Raw genomic sequence first — 9,149 nt, 5'->3', positions numbered from 1 at the left:
ACAAACGAAGGGTCTGAAGCAACCCTTCGTCGATAACACCAGCCCTGCTGGTTCCTTCTGTAAGTTATCATTGTTATTCCAGACACAAGCCACTCTAATAATTCTATCAAATTCACTTGAACTCAATTCTGTAGAAGAAAATTAAAAAGATTCATCCAATTTGATACTTGAAATACCTACAAATGGGCAAAATGTGTATTAGTGCCATTCTAAAGCAGGGCTTCGTCAAAATGCTAGGTTCCGTTTGGGCCTTGAGATGACATTCCTTGGAGTTAATTGCTACATGAAATAGAGCCATTTTATGACAAAAGCATAATGAGATAATCATAACGATTTTTAAAAATCAACAATTTAACCCTGGCAATTTGAATGGACAGCACGTCGGCAGATGGCTCAAGGAATAACACATCATTAAAGGTATACACATTTTTTTAAGTAAAAAGAAAGGACTGTCCTATTGATTTCCTGTTAGATGGCAAAACATTGCTTTGGCAGTGCTGCCTTGTGAAGGGTTGTTTACCGCTTGGAAAGGGGTTTCCTATTAGGCATGTACTGAATATGTTGCAATGTCACAGAACAGTGTCAGCTGTGTCACTGCCAAAAATGACATCAATTCTCACCCTCACAAAGACAGGCATTGTTAGGGGCACCATTAATGAGGTACACACTTTTTCTTTCCTCCACTTCTCCTCTATAGAGTAAGAGATCAAGGCATTCTTGTGGAATTATCTTTCCAGAAGGGAAAAACCTTCAATTTATTTTTGAATCACAAATTTTTTAAGCAATACAAAGATGTAAAAATTAACAGCAGTGAATACAATTACAAAATTTTCACATAAAAAAAATACAAGTAGAAATACATGCAGACACACAAACGTGTATATACACACACAGATACACTGTTCTCACAATTTACTAAATGAATTGTCTTTTAACACTCTAAATTGTGCACTGCATTTATTATTCATGTTTTATGTTTCACTGTCTAATTTAAATGTTACATATGAACTATGTACACTCAGTAAAGAGGCTGCTTAATAGGCATTAATAAAAACTACCATCAGTTAAATTATTTTTAAACAAAAGCCAAAATGACTATAATTTTTTGAGTAGCTTCTATATACCAGGTTCTTTCATTACATATATAATTACTACAATGAAATGCCTACAAGCTAGGTATAATTATGTTACCAAGGAGAATACTGAGTTCAGAGAGATTTCTGAAGTAGACGAGAGCCACACAGCAAGCAAGTAGCAAAGCTGGGACTCAAAATCTATTCTGATTTCAAAACCTGCACTCACTCTCTGTCATGGCTGCCCATCACTGCTGTGGAAGAGAGACTGTTCCATGATACAACTGCTGCCTGGCCTCTGCCAGATCCTCATGGTAGATCCAGCTAGATCCAAGCCAGAACAGGGATGAGTTCCCTTAAACCAGGGGTCCTCAACCCCTGGACCATGGACCGGTACCAGTCCATGGTATGTTAGGAACGAGGCCACACAACAAGAGATGAGTGGCGGGCAGGTGAGCAAAGCTTCATCTGTGTTTGCAGCTGCTCCCCAGAGCTAGCATCACTGCCTCAGCTCCATCTCAGATCATCAGGCATTAGATTCTCATAGGAGCACTGGTCCCTGGTGCCAAAGAGGTTGGGGACCTCTGCCTTAAACCCCCTCGGACTGTCTGACTCCTCACCTGTGCCCCGGGCATGCTGGTTCCTGAAAGAGACCCTTGCCCTTCCTTGAGCAAGTCTATAAGGTGATTTCCCATTATCTGGGGTGGGTCACACTTCGATATCCCTATCTATCCTGTCCTGTTCTGTCCTATATAAGCCCTTAGTGCCTGCCTGCCATGCAGCATGGAGGATGTCCTTCTGTCTTGCTGCCACCCAAGATGAGCCTCATATGTAAGTACCCTTAATAAACTTTTGGTTTTTTAAGTTTATTGGGGTGACATTGGTTAATAAAATTATATAGGTTTCAAGTATACAATTCAATAATATGTCATATGTATATTGCATTGTGTGTTCACCACCCAAAGTTAAATTTCCTTCTGTCACCATATATTTGACCCCCTTCACCCTTATCTACCTCTCTCCTCTCCACTTTCTAATGTAAGGCTGGAGTTGTCAGTCTTTTTCTCCAGTCACTCAGCCCCAGGAAATTTTACGTTAACAGCCATTAATATCCTATCTGAATAATTCCAACACCAACAAAAAGGAATTGTGATGAGGCACTGTTAATTATAGCCTAGGAATTAACTGTTAAATGAGTATCTGACCTATAATCCCCCATAGCAGAGACATGATGAAAAAGGCTGAAAGAAAAAGAAGGAGGGAGAAAGGAAACGAGGGAAAAAAGGAAGGGAGGGAAGAGGTGAGAAGTGAAGTGCTTTCATTCATTAACTTATCAAATATTTATTGAGTGCTAATTATGTCCCGGCCCCTGATAAGAGCTAGAGATACAATGGTTAGCAAAATCATTCACTGTCTTTCCCCTCACGTAATTTATAGACAAGTGTGGGAGATTTTTAGTAATCAAATAATCACACAATTAAATATAAATCACCACTTTGTTAATGCTGCCTAGCAGAGGTACGTGGCGCTACTGAAAGTATGTAACCGGGTATGTGACACAATCAGGGTAGTCAAAGAAGGTTTGCCTGAGGATATAACAACAAAGGAAAAAACCTCACTAAATAGACGTTAACATGAAGGGGATGGAAAGTGTTCCAGACAATGGTAACTGCACGTTCAAAAGCCTGAGTTAAGAAAGACTGCCAAGTGTAAAGGACTTAAAGCAGCTGGGGAGGGTGGACTGTAGAGAGCGAAATGCAGTGTGGCGGGAGAAAAAGCAGGAGACATAGTTGGTGCTAGGTCTCCTAAGATTGTCAAGAAGTACTGTATTTCTCCTAAGAGCAACTGGAAGCCATTGAAGGTCACTGAATATTTGAAGGTCTTTGAAGATGACTGACTTAAATTGTGAGAATATGACATTCGGAGCAAGGTTATGATGCTCCTGCAATCGTCGGTCGAGGGTAGGAGCCTGTATTAGGGTGACGGCAGTGGAAACTTAGAGCAGCAAACAGAATTGAAAGATTTAGGACATCGTAGCAATGGTTATGGTTGTGAGTACTATTATGGTTATGGTTATAGTTATGGTAACAGTATGGCTATGCAGACTGAAGGAGAGTAAGATTTCAAGAATAACTCAGGATTCTTGCCTGACTAACAAAACACATGAGGCTATTACTCATTAAAGGAGGGAACGGAAAGGATGAGGTTTGCTGAAAGCTGATCGTGTGTTGTAACTCTGACATGTTGAGTTTCCTGTGCCTTTGAAACATTCAAAAGGAGGTATCAGTTAGGTGGTTGTTTGGCTATTTGGTCTGGAGCTCAGAGGAGAGTTCTGGCTAGCAAGAAGAAGATTGCAAGTCATATGTAAATAGGTAGTATGGCAGGCATGAGAGCTGTTCACCAAATATTTCCAGCTCTGTTCTCTGAGCATGTGGTAGGGTTGAGTATCCTAACCTGGATTTATCAGGCAGGGGCTCATCAAAAAGACACTACTTTAACATGTCAACACAGAGAATTTAATGCAGGGGACTGTTCACGCAGGTGTTGAAGGAGCGGAGAGGCCAAATAGAGGATGGAGAGCAAAGAAGAGTCTGTTACATTCTAAGAAGAGAAGAGTCAAAGAGAAAGTAGTTTTACCAGACCCCAGAAGCCACCAGTGGAAGCTGGAACTACATTATGCCTGTCTTTTGGGAGCTGAAATCATGCAGAAGCCATTGTTGCTGGCGATGCCCTCCAAAACTGAGAGAGAGAGAGACAAGATGAAAGAATGTAGTTTCTCCACTCCTCCTGCCCTCCATTCTCCCATCACTATACCCCAATGGCTGAACTACCTGGAAGCCAGAAAGCAAGAAAACCTGGGAAATGCAGTCTTTTGCAAACCAGAGAAAGGTCAAGAAGGGAGGAAAATGGACTCAGGGTAAAAACACAAGAGACTGGCACAATGTGGTCATTCATTAGTTCTGATCAATGAATTGTGAGAGGAAGCGACATGGCACTTTTGGATAGAACATTTAATTTCCAGTGGGAGACTCTCTAATGTTCTCTTTCTTCTGTCATAACAACCAGATAACATTCCAGATGATGAATGCTCCATCAACCAAGATCCGAGAGTGAGGACAATATGGAGCAGAGACCTCAGTTGACCCAAAAAGAAAGTGTAGCAGATAACCTAAGTGAGAAATAAATCTTTTAAGCCACTAAAATTTGGGAGATTTGGAAAGTGTTTGCTACTCGCAGAATAACCTGGCTTGTCCTAGGAGATACAAAACTTAGAACTGATAAGTGGGGTGATATCCCTCTTAACTTTAAAGGGTTAGTTAGCAGTCACTGATGAAACAGATATTGAAAGCTGGGAGGATTGTAATCTAAATCACGCAGCAGTAACATATTAGGTAAACCAGTTGTCACCAGCAGTTTAAAATACAGATAATATACCTTAGAAATATATAACTTTTCTCGATATAATTCGAGATTTGCCATATGTCCTTGCTTCTCCATCTCACACTTCTCTTTCTTCCAATTAGCTGAAGGTACCATAGATCTCTCAGTTCTAAGGATCAGTGTCTGGTCCTCAGGTAATACCTATCATACATTATGTAGAGATTTTGAATTTTGGATAGGATTTATGAATTCTCCCTTGGGAACTAAGTTTATTTTTACTGTCAGGCCAAATAGGTAAAAGCCAGAAAAGCTAATAGTGATCATCACCATATGTTTCCAATCTCTGCATTCTGGCTCCATGATAGGATTGCATTTTAGTGGAGTCATAGTAGTTTTGTCCATAGAGTTCTAAGTGAAAGTGACATGTGTTACTTCCACATGGCATCATGGAATAGCTGGTGTGAAAAATCTAGAACTTTCTTTCTCTGTGACACAGAGACCAACAACATTTCAAATATAAGCTGATCCATTAACCTAGGTCTCATAGGACAATATGATGTAGAGCTCCCAACTGATCCACTAGAACATATAACATGAATAAGAAATAACATTTATTGTTTTAATCCATTGAGATTTGTGGTTGTCTTTTAGGATTATAACCTAGTCCATCCCAATTTATACAAGTGGTAAGTAAAACCAGGCATGTAAAGTGAATGAGAATGCCTAGAAAGAAAACAGACTGTGTTCTAGAAGAACATACCTTCAACAGAAGCAGGGACTGAAGAGAGAGAGGGGAAAACCCAGGTAAATTTTCTGCCTCCGAAGCACTCAGAAGAGAGTGCTTCAAGAAGAAGAGAATGGTCAAGTGTCCATTACTGCTAAGTGATCAAGTTTCAAAGAGGAATGAAAATTTCCACTGGATTTAGCAATAAGATGTTCTTGATGATCTCAGCCAGAAGTCTTTCATCAAATGAAGGAGACAAAAGCCAAAATAGAATGGCCTAAGGATTGAGTGGGAGTTGGAGGAAATGGAGAGAATATAAACAACTCCTTTGGAAAGTTGGATGGAGAGATTGAGTACAATGAGTAGCTGCCCCAAAACAAGCATCTTGAAAACAGATTTTTCCAGACTCATGCCCAACACACCTCATTCTAATAGTATTAACTATCATATAAAGTACAGTTACTTGGAATTCTAGTTGCTGAGGCGGAATAACAATCATCTTTAATGCAAAATCTAAAGCGTTTTATATGTTATTCTCTAAAAATCCTGCTCTGTATTTCACTGTTTTTTTTTAATAAAGTGAAATATATACACCTGCAAGTTTACAGCTAAATTTAACTGCAAGAGATATTTGCAGATTGTAACATTATTAGACTTCCATATGCTTGCATCATGATCAAATTTGTTTCTATGAGGCAGAAATGCGTTTATAGATGGAACACGTAGTTTTATACTGAAAAGATTATACTGATCCCATGTTGCAAAAATAATTGTTACTACATAAAAGCATTTTTTTAGTCTTTTCACCTTTATATTCCCAGTGTCTAATGCAGTGCCTAGAATATCCATTGCATATCTTTTCACTATTTTCTGGTGACACCCTTCTAGTCAAAAAGTATAACTGCCAATGAGCCAATTAGCAGTCTCTTAGTTGCTAATGAAATGGTTAATCCTTAAAACTTCAGATTTCTTATTCAAATAATCTTTTTGCAGCCCTACAAAATAGAAGCCACTATCCAAATGAACCATGTAGCCTGCACGTACATCTTTTAAGTCCTGTTATGCCTCTATATACTCATGTTCATTTAAAGGCAGCAAAGGAATACTTAGATTGATGGTGATGATGGTGATGGTGATGATGGTGATGATGATGATGATGATGGTGATGATGATGAAGAGATAATGACGATGATAACTTTTCATGAAATGCCTCAAATGTGCCAAGTCAGTGCTGTATAGATTATGTATCTTAGTTCAAATCCTTTCATTAAAATGAAGTGGTAGGTGTACAATCACACTTTTACGTGCAAATAAAGTGTACCAGTCTAAGTCCATACAGGTAGCAGGTGACCGAACCAGGACACTTACCAAGCCGCTGTGTTACCAAAGTGTTGCACATAAAATTGTGGATATTTTTAATTACAAACACAAATATTCAATCTCCAGACTGTCAAGCAAATAGGCATAGACTTTCATTCAGCTTTGTGAAAATTGTGGCATATTTTAGGAATATTTTACCTATATCTAGAAGGTAGAAATTCCATTTAGAATCTGATAAAGATTGTTATTAAGGTCCTAAAGTAGTGCTTGATTATACACCATTGGCAAAAGAACCTCTACAAATGAAAAGTGTTATTTTCTGAAATATATTACCATTACCTATTTATTTCAAAGGACCTTCTGAGTTCTCTTACAGTAGGTAAAATAACAATAGTAAAAATCGTTTTAAACAATTCTTACAGTGAGATAAATTAATGGAGGTGTGAAATCCTTCCTCATTCTATTAGTATTTATTCTTATCCTTCCATTAAATGCTTTCAAATTTACCATTTGCTGAGTGAACTTAAAGGTGAGTTGATTGATCTCAAGTTTGTACATAGAACATATAAATAATTAAAGGCTCCTATTTTCTTCCCCATCTCAACTAATATAAATGATAATTTAATTTAAAAATAGTTCATGCCTAGAATGCAGTTCACATCCCAATTTTGTCAATAACTCTTTCTCGACATAGGTAGGACCATTGAAAATTTACATATGTTATATTTCTAAAGACAGCTAATGGAGACACTTCCTCCGAAATTCCAAAATTTGAAGTGCTGTCGAAATGGCTATACAATGTTATTGTTACATGGATTCTATTCACTATCATTCTTTTTGTAGAGATTATATATAGTTGATAGTCACAATTCCAAGCATGAATCAAATAAGCAGCTTGATGTGAGGAAAATGGAAGCACTTTTAAAATCAAAAACTGTGGATTTAAAGTACAGATAATGTACAAATATGATTGTTTTTGACAAGCTGTAGAGCCCCCTCTAGGCCCTATTTTCCTATTTTCACAAAGTAAATAATGATATCTAATTCAAAGAATCATGACAAGAAAACGAAAAAGCACCTTTCAAGCTGTAATGTCTACTTTGATAAATATATGATGTACTATACTATAAATATCGTGCAAAGGGTAGTTCCTGTAATGGGTAGTTGTTACTATATTTTGTTGAAGTAGTTGTTTGCTGGCCAAAGAAAATATTATTTTTTTTCTCCATGCTAAAGCTGATGTTATTCTACAAAATATGAAGAAAAAGTATAATAGAATCTCAAACTTTTCAAATAAATAAAGGGAACACAAAGCACAAATCCAGAGTTTAAATTTACTTTTGACATAACCTAAATTTGTAATTCAGCAGATCGATCTGCTTACCTAATAAACTTTAATACTGTTATTGTTATCATTTCTATAAATATACATTGAATGAGGATGGTCTGAGAAGAAAATGATCCTGAGAAGAAAAAGGAAAAACTGTATGGGATTTATAGATATTAGAGGAATAATTATGCTGGAATGCAGAGGTATCAGAAGTTGAATTCAATAAAAGGAATATCTGACCTTAGTATCTCAAGATAAAGATACTTTGAAATACACGACTGTGAAGCCTAAGGAGTATTAATAATTACCTTAAAAGCCCACATATAAAGTTGTAGCCTTATAAATTTTAAAGATTCTTTCAAAGAAAATCATTTTGTTATTTGAGAATATGGGATTCCGGCCTATCAATAGCTGTTTTACAATTCTCAGACTTTGCCAAATTCTAAATATAAATGCACAATCAGTATTATATCATTCTTTAATTATCCAGTTTGTCCATAATATCCTTTACTGCCCCTTGCCAGGTCATTCAGATAATATAGAATGTAAAAGGGAGGGGGTAAAGATGCAGAGAAAATCCTCAGAGTCAAAAGTATTCCTTAATTCTTTTGGATAATAAATAAATAATTACTTAATATTTAAAATGGCCACCCTGAACGTGCCCAATCTCATCTGATCTAGGAAGTCAAGCAGGGTTGGGCCTGGTTAGTACTTAGATGGGAGACCACCTAGGAAGACCAGGTGCTGTAGGCATTTAATTAATTAATTAATTAATTAAATGGATAACTCCATTTTCATTAGATAATTAAGGTGATATAATTATATTTTAAAAACAACAAATGAAGTAATATGTCCAATTTCTCTAAGGCTACTGAGGTCTCTATTAAAAGCTGAAAATAATTCTGATCATTTTCTCCTATAGTAAACAGCATTAATTGTGGGTGTGGTCTGGGACAAGGGGGAAGGTTCTGCCGCTAACCAAATGTCCACGTGCATTGTGTATTTTCTTTCTCAAGTGTTCACATTGTACTTTTAGTGTGGCAATCCCAAATGCACCAATATTTCCAGTTCAACCTCACTTAGAAATCTCACTAGAGAAAATTGGAAAGAGTTAGAAGTAAAGTGCTGCCTCTTCGGGGGTCAAGAAGAAAGTTATACCAATTTCATGGAAATCAATTCTAACAGTTTTCCTATATTGTTGATCATTAATTAAAATAAAATTTATGTTTTAAATATCTCCGATACAATTCTGGGATAAAACTTTAAGTCTTTTGTTTACTTAAATTCAATATGTTATAGACTTACTGGGGATGTATGACCA

At 37.0% G+C, this 9,149-nt stretch overlaps 1 protein-coding gene and 1 pseudogene across 1 annotated transcript in view; one reads left to right on the top strand and one right to left on the bottom strand.

The window, feature by feature from the left end:
* The window catches only part of IL1RAPL1 (interleukin 1 receptor accessory protein like 1), a 1,242,120-nt gene that overhangs the window by 1,149,523 nt on the left and 83,448 nt on the right, over positions 1 to 9,149 (bottom strand). The gene's annotated exons all lie outside the window — the stretch shown is intronic.
* LOC112485505 lies at positions 8,465 to 8,581 on the top strand (annotated as a pseudogene).

The sequence above is a fragment of the Pteropus alecto genome, unplaced genomic scaffold (assembly GCF_000325575.1).
Source record: "Pteropus alecto unplaced genomic scaffold, ASM32557v1 scaffold301, whole genome shotgun sequence".
In the NCBI taxonomy this organism is placed as follows: Eukaryota; Metazoa; Chordata; class Mammalia; order Chiroptera; family Pteropodidae; genus Pteropus; species Pteropus alecto.
Note: the sequence above shows the minus strand (reverse complement) of the source record. Positions and strands in the feature narration are given on the sequence as shown.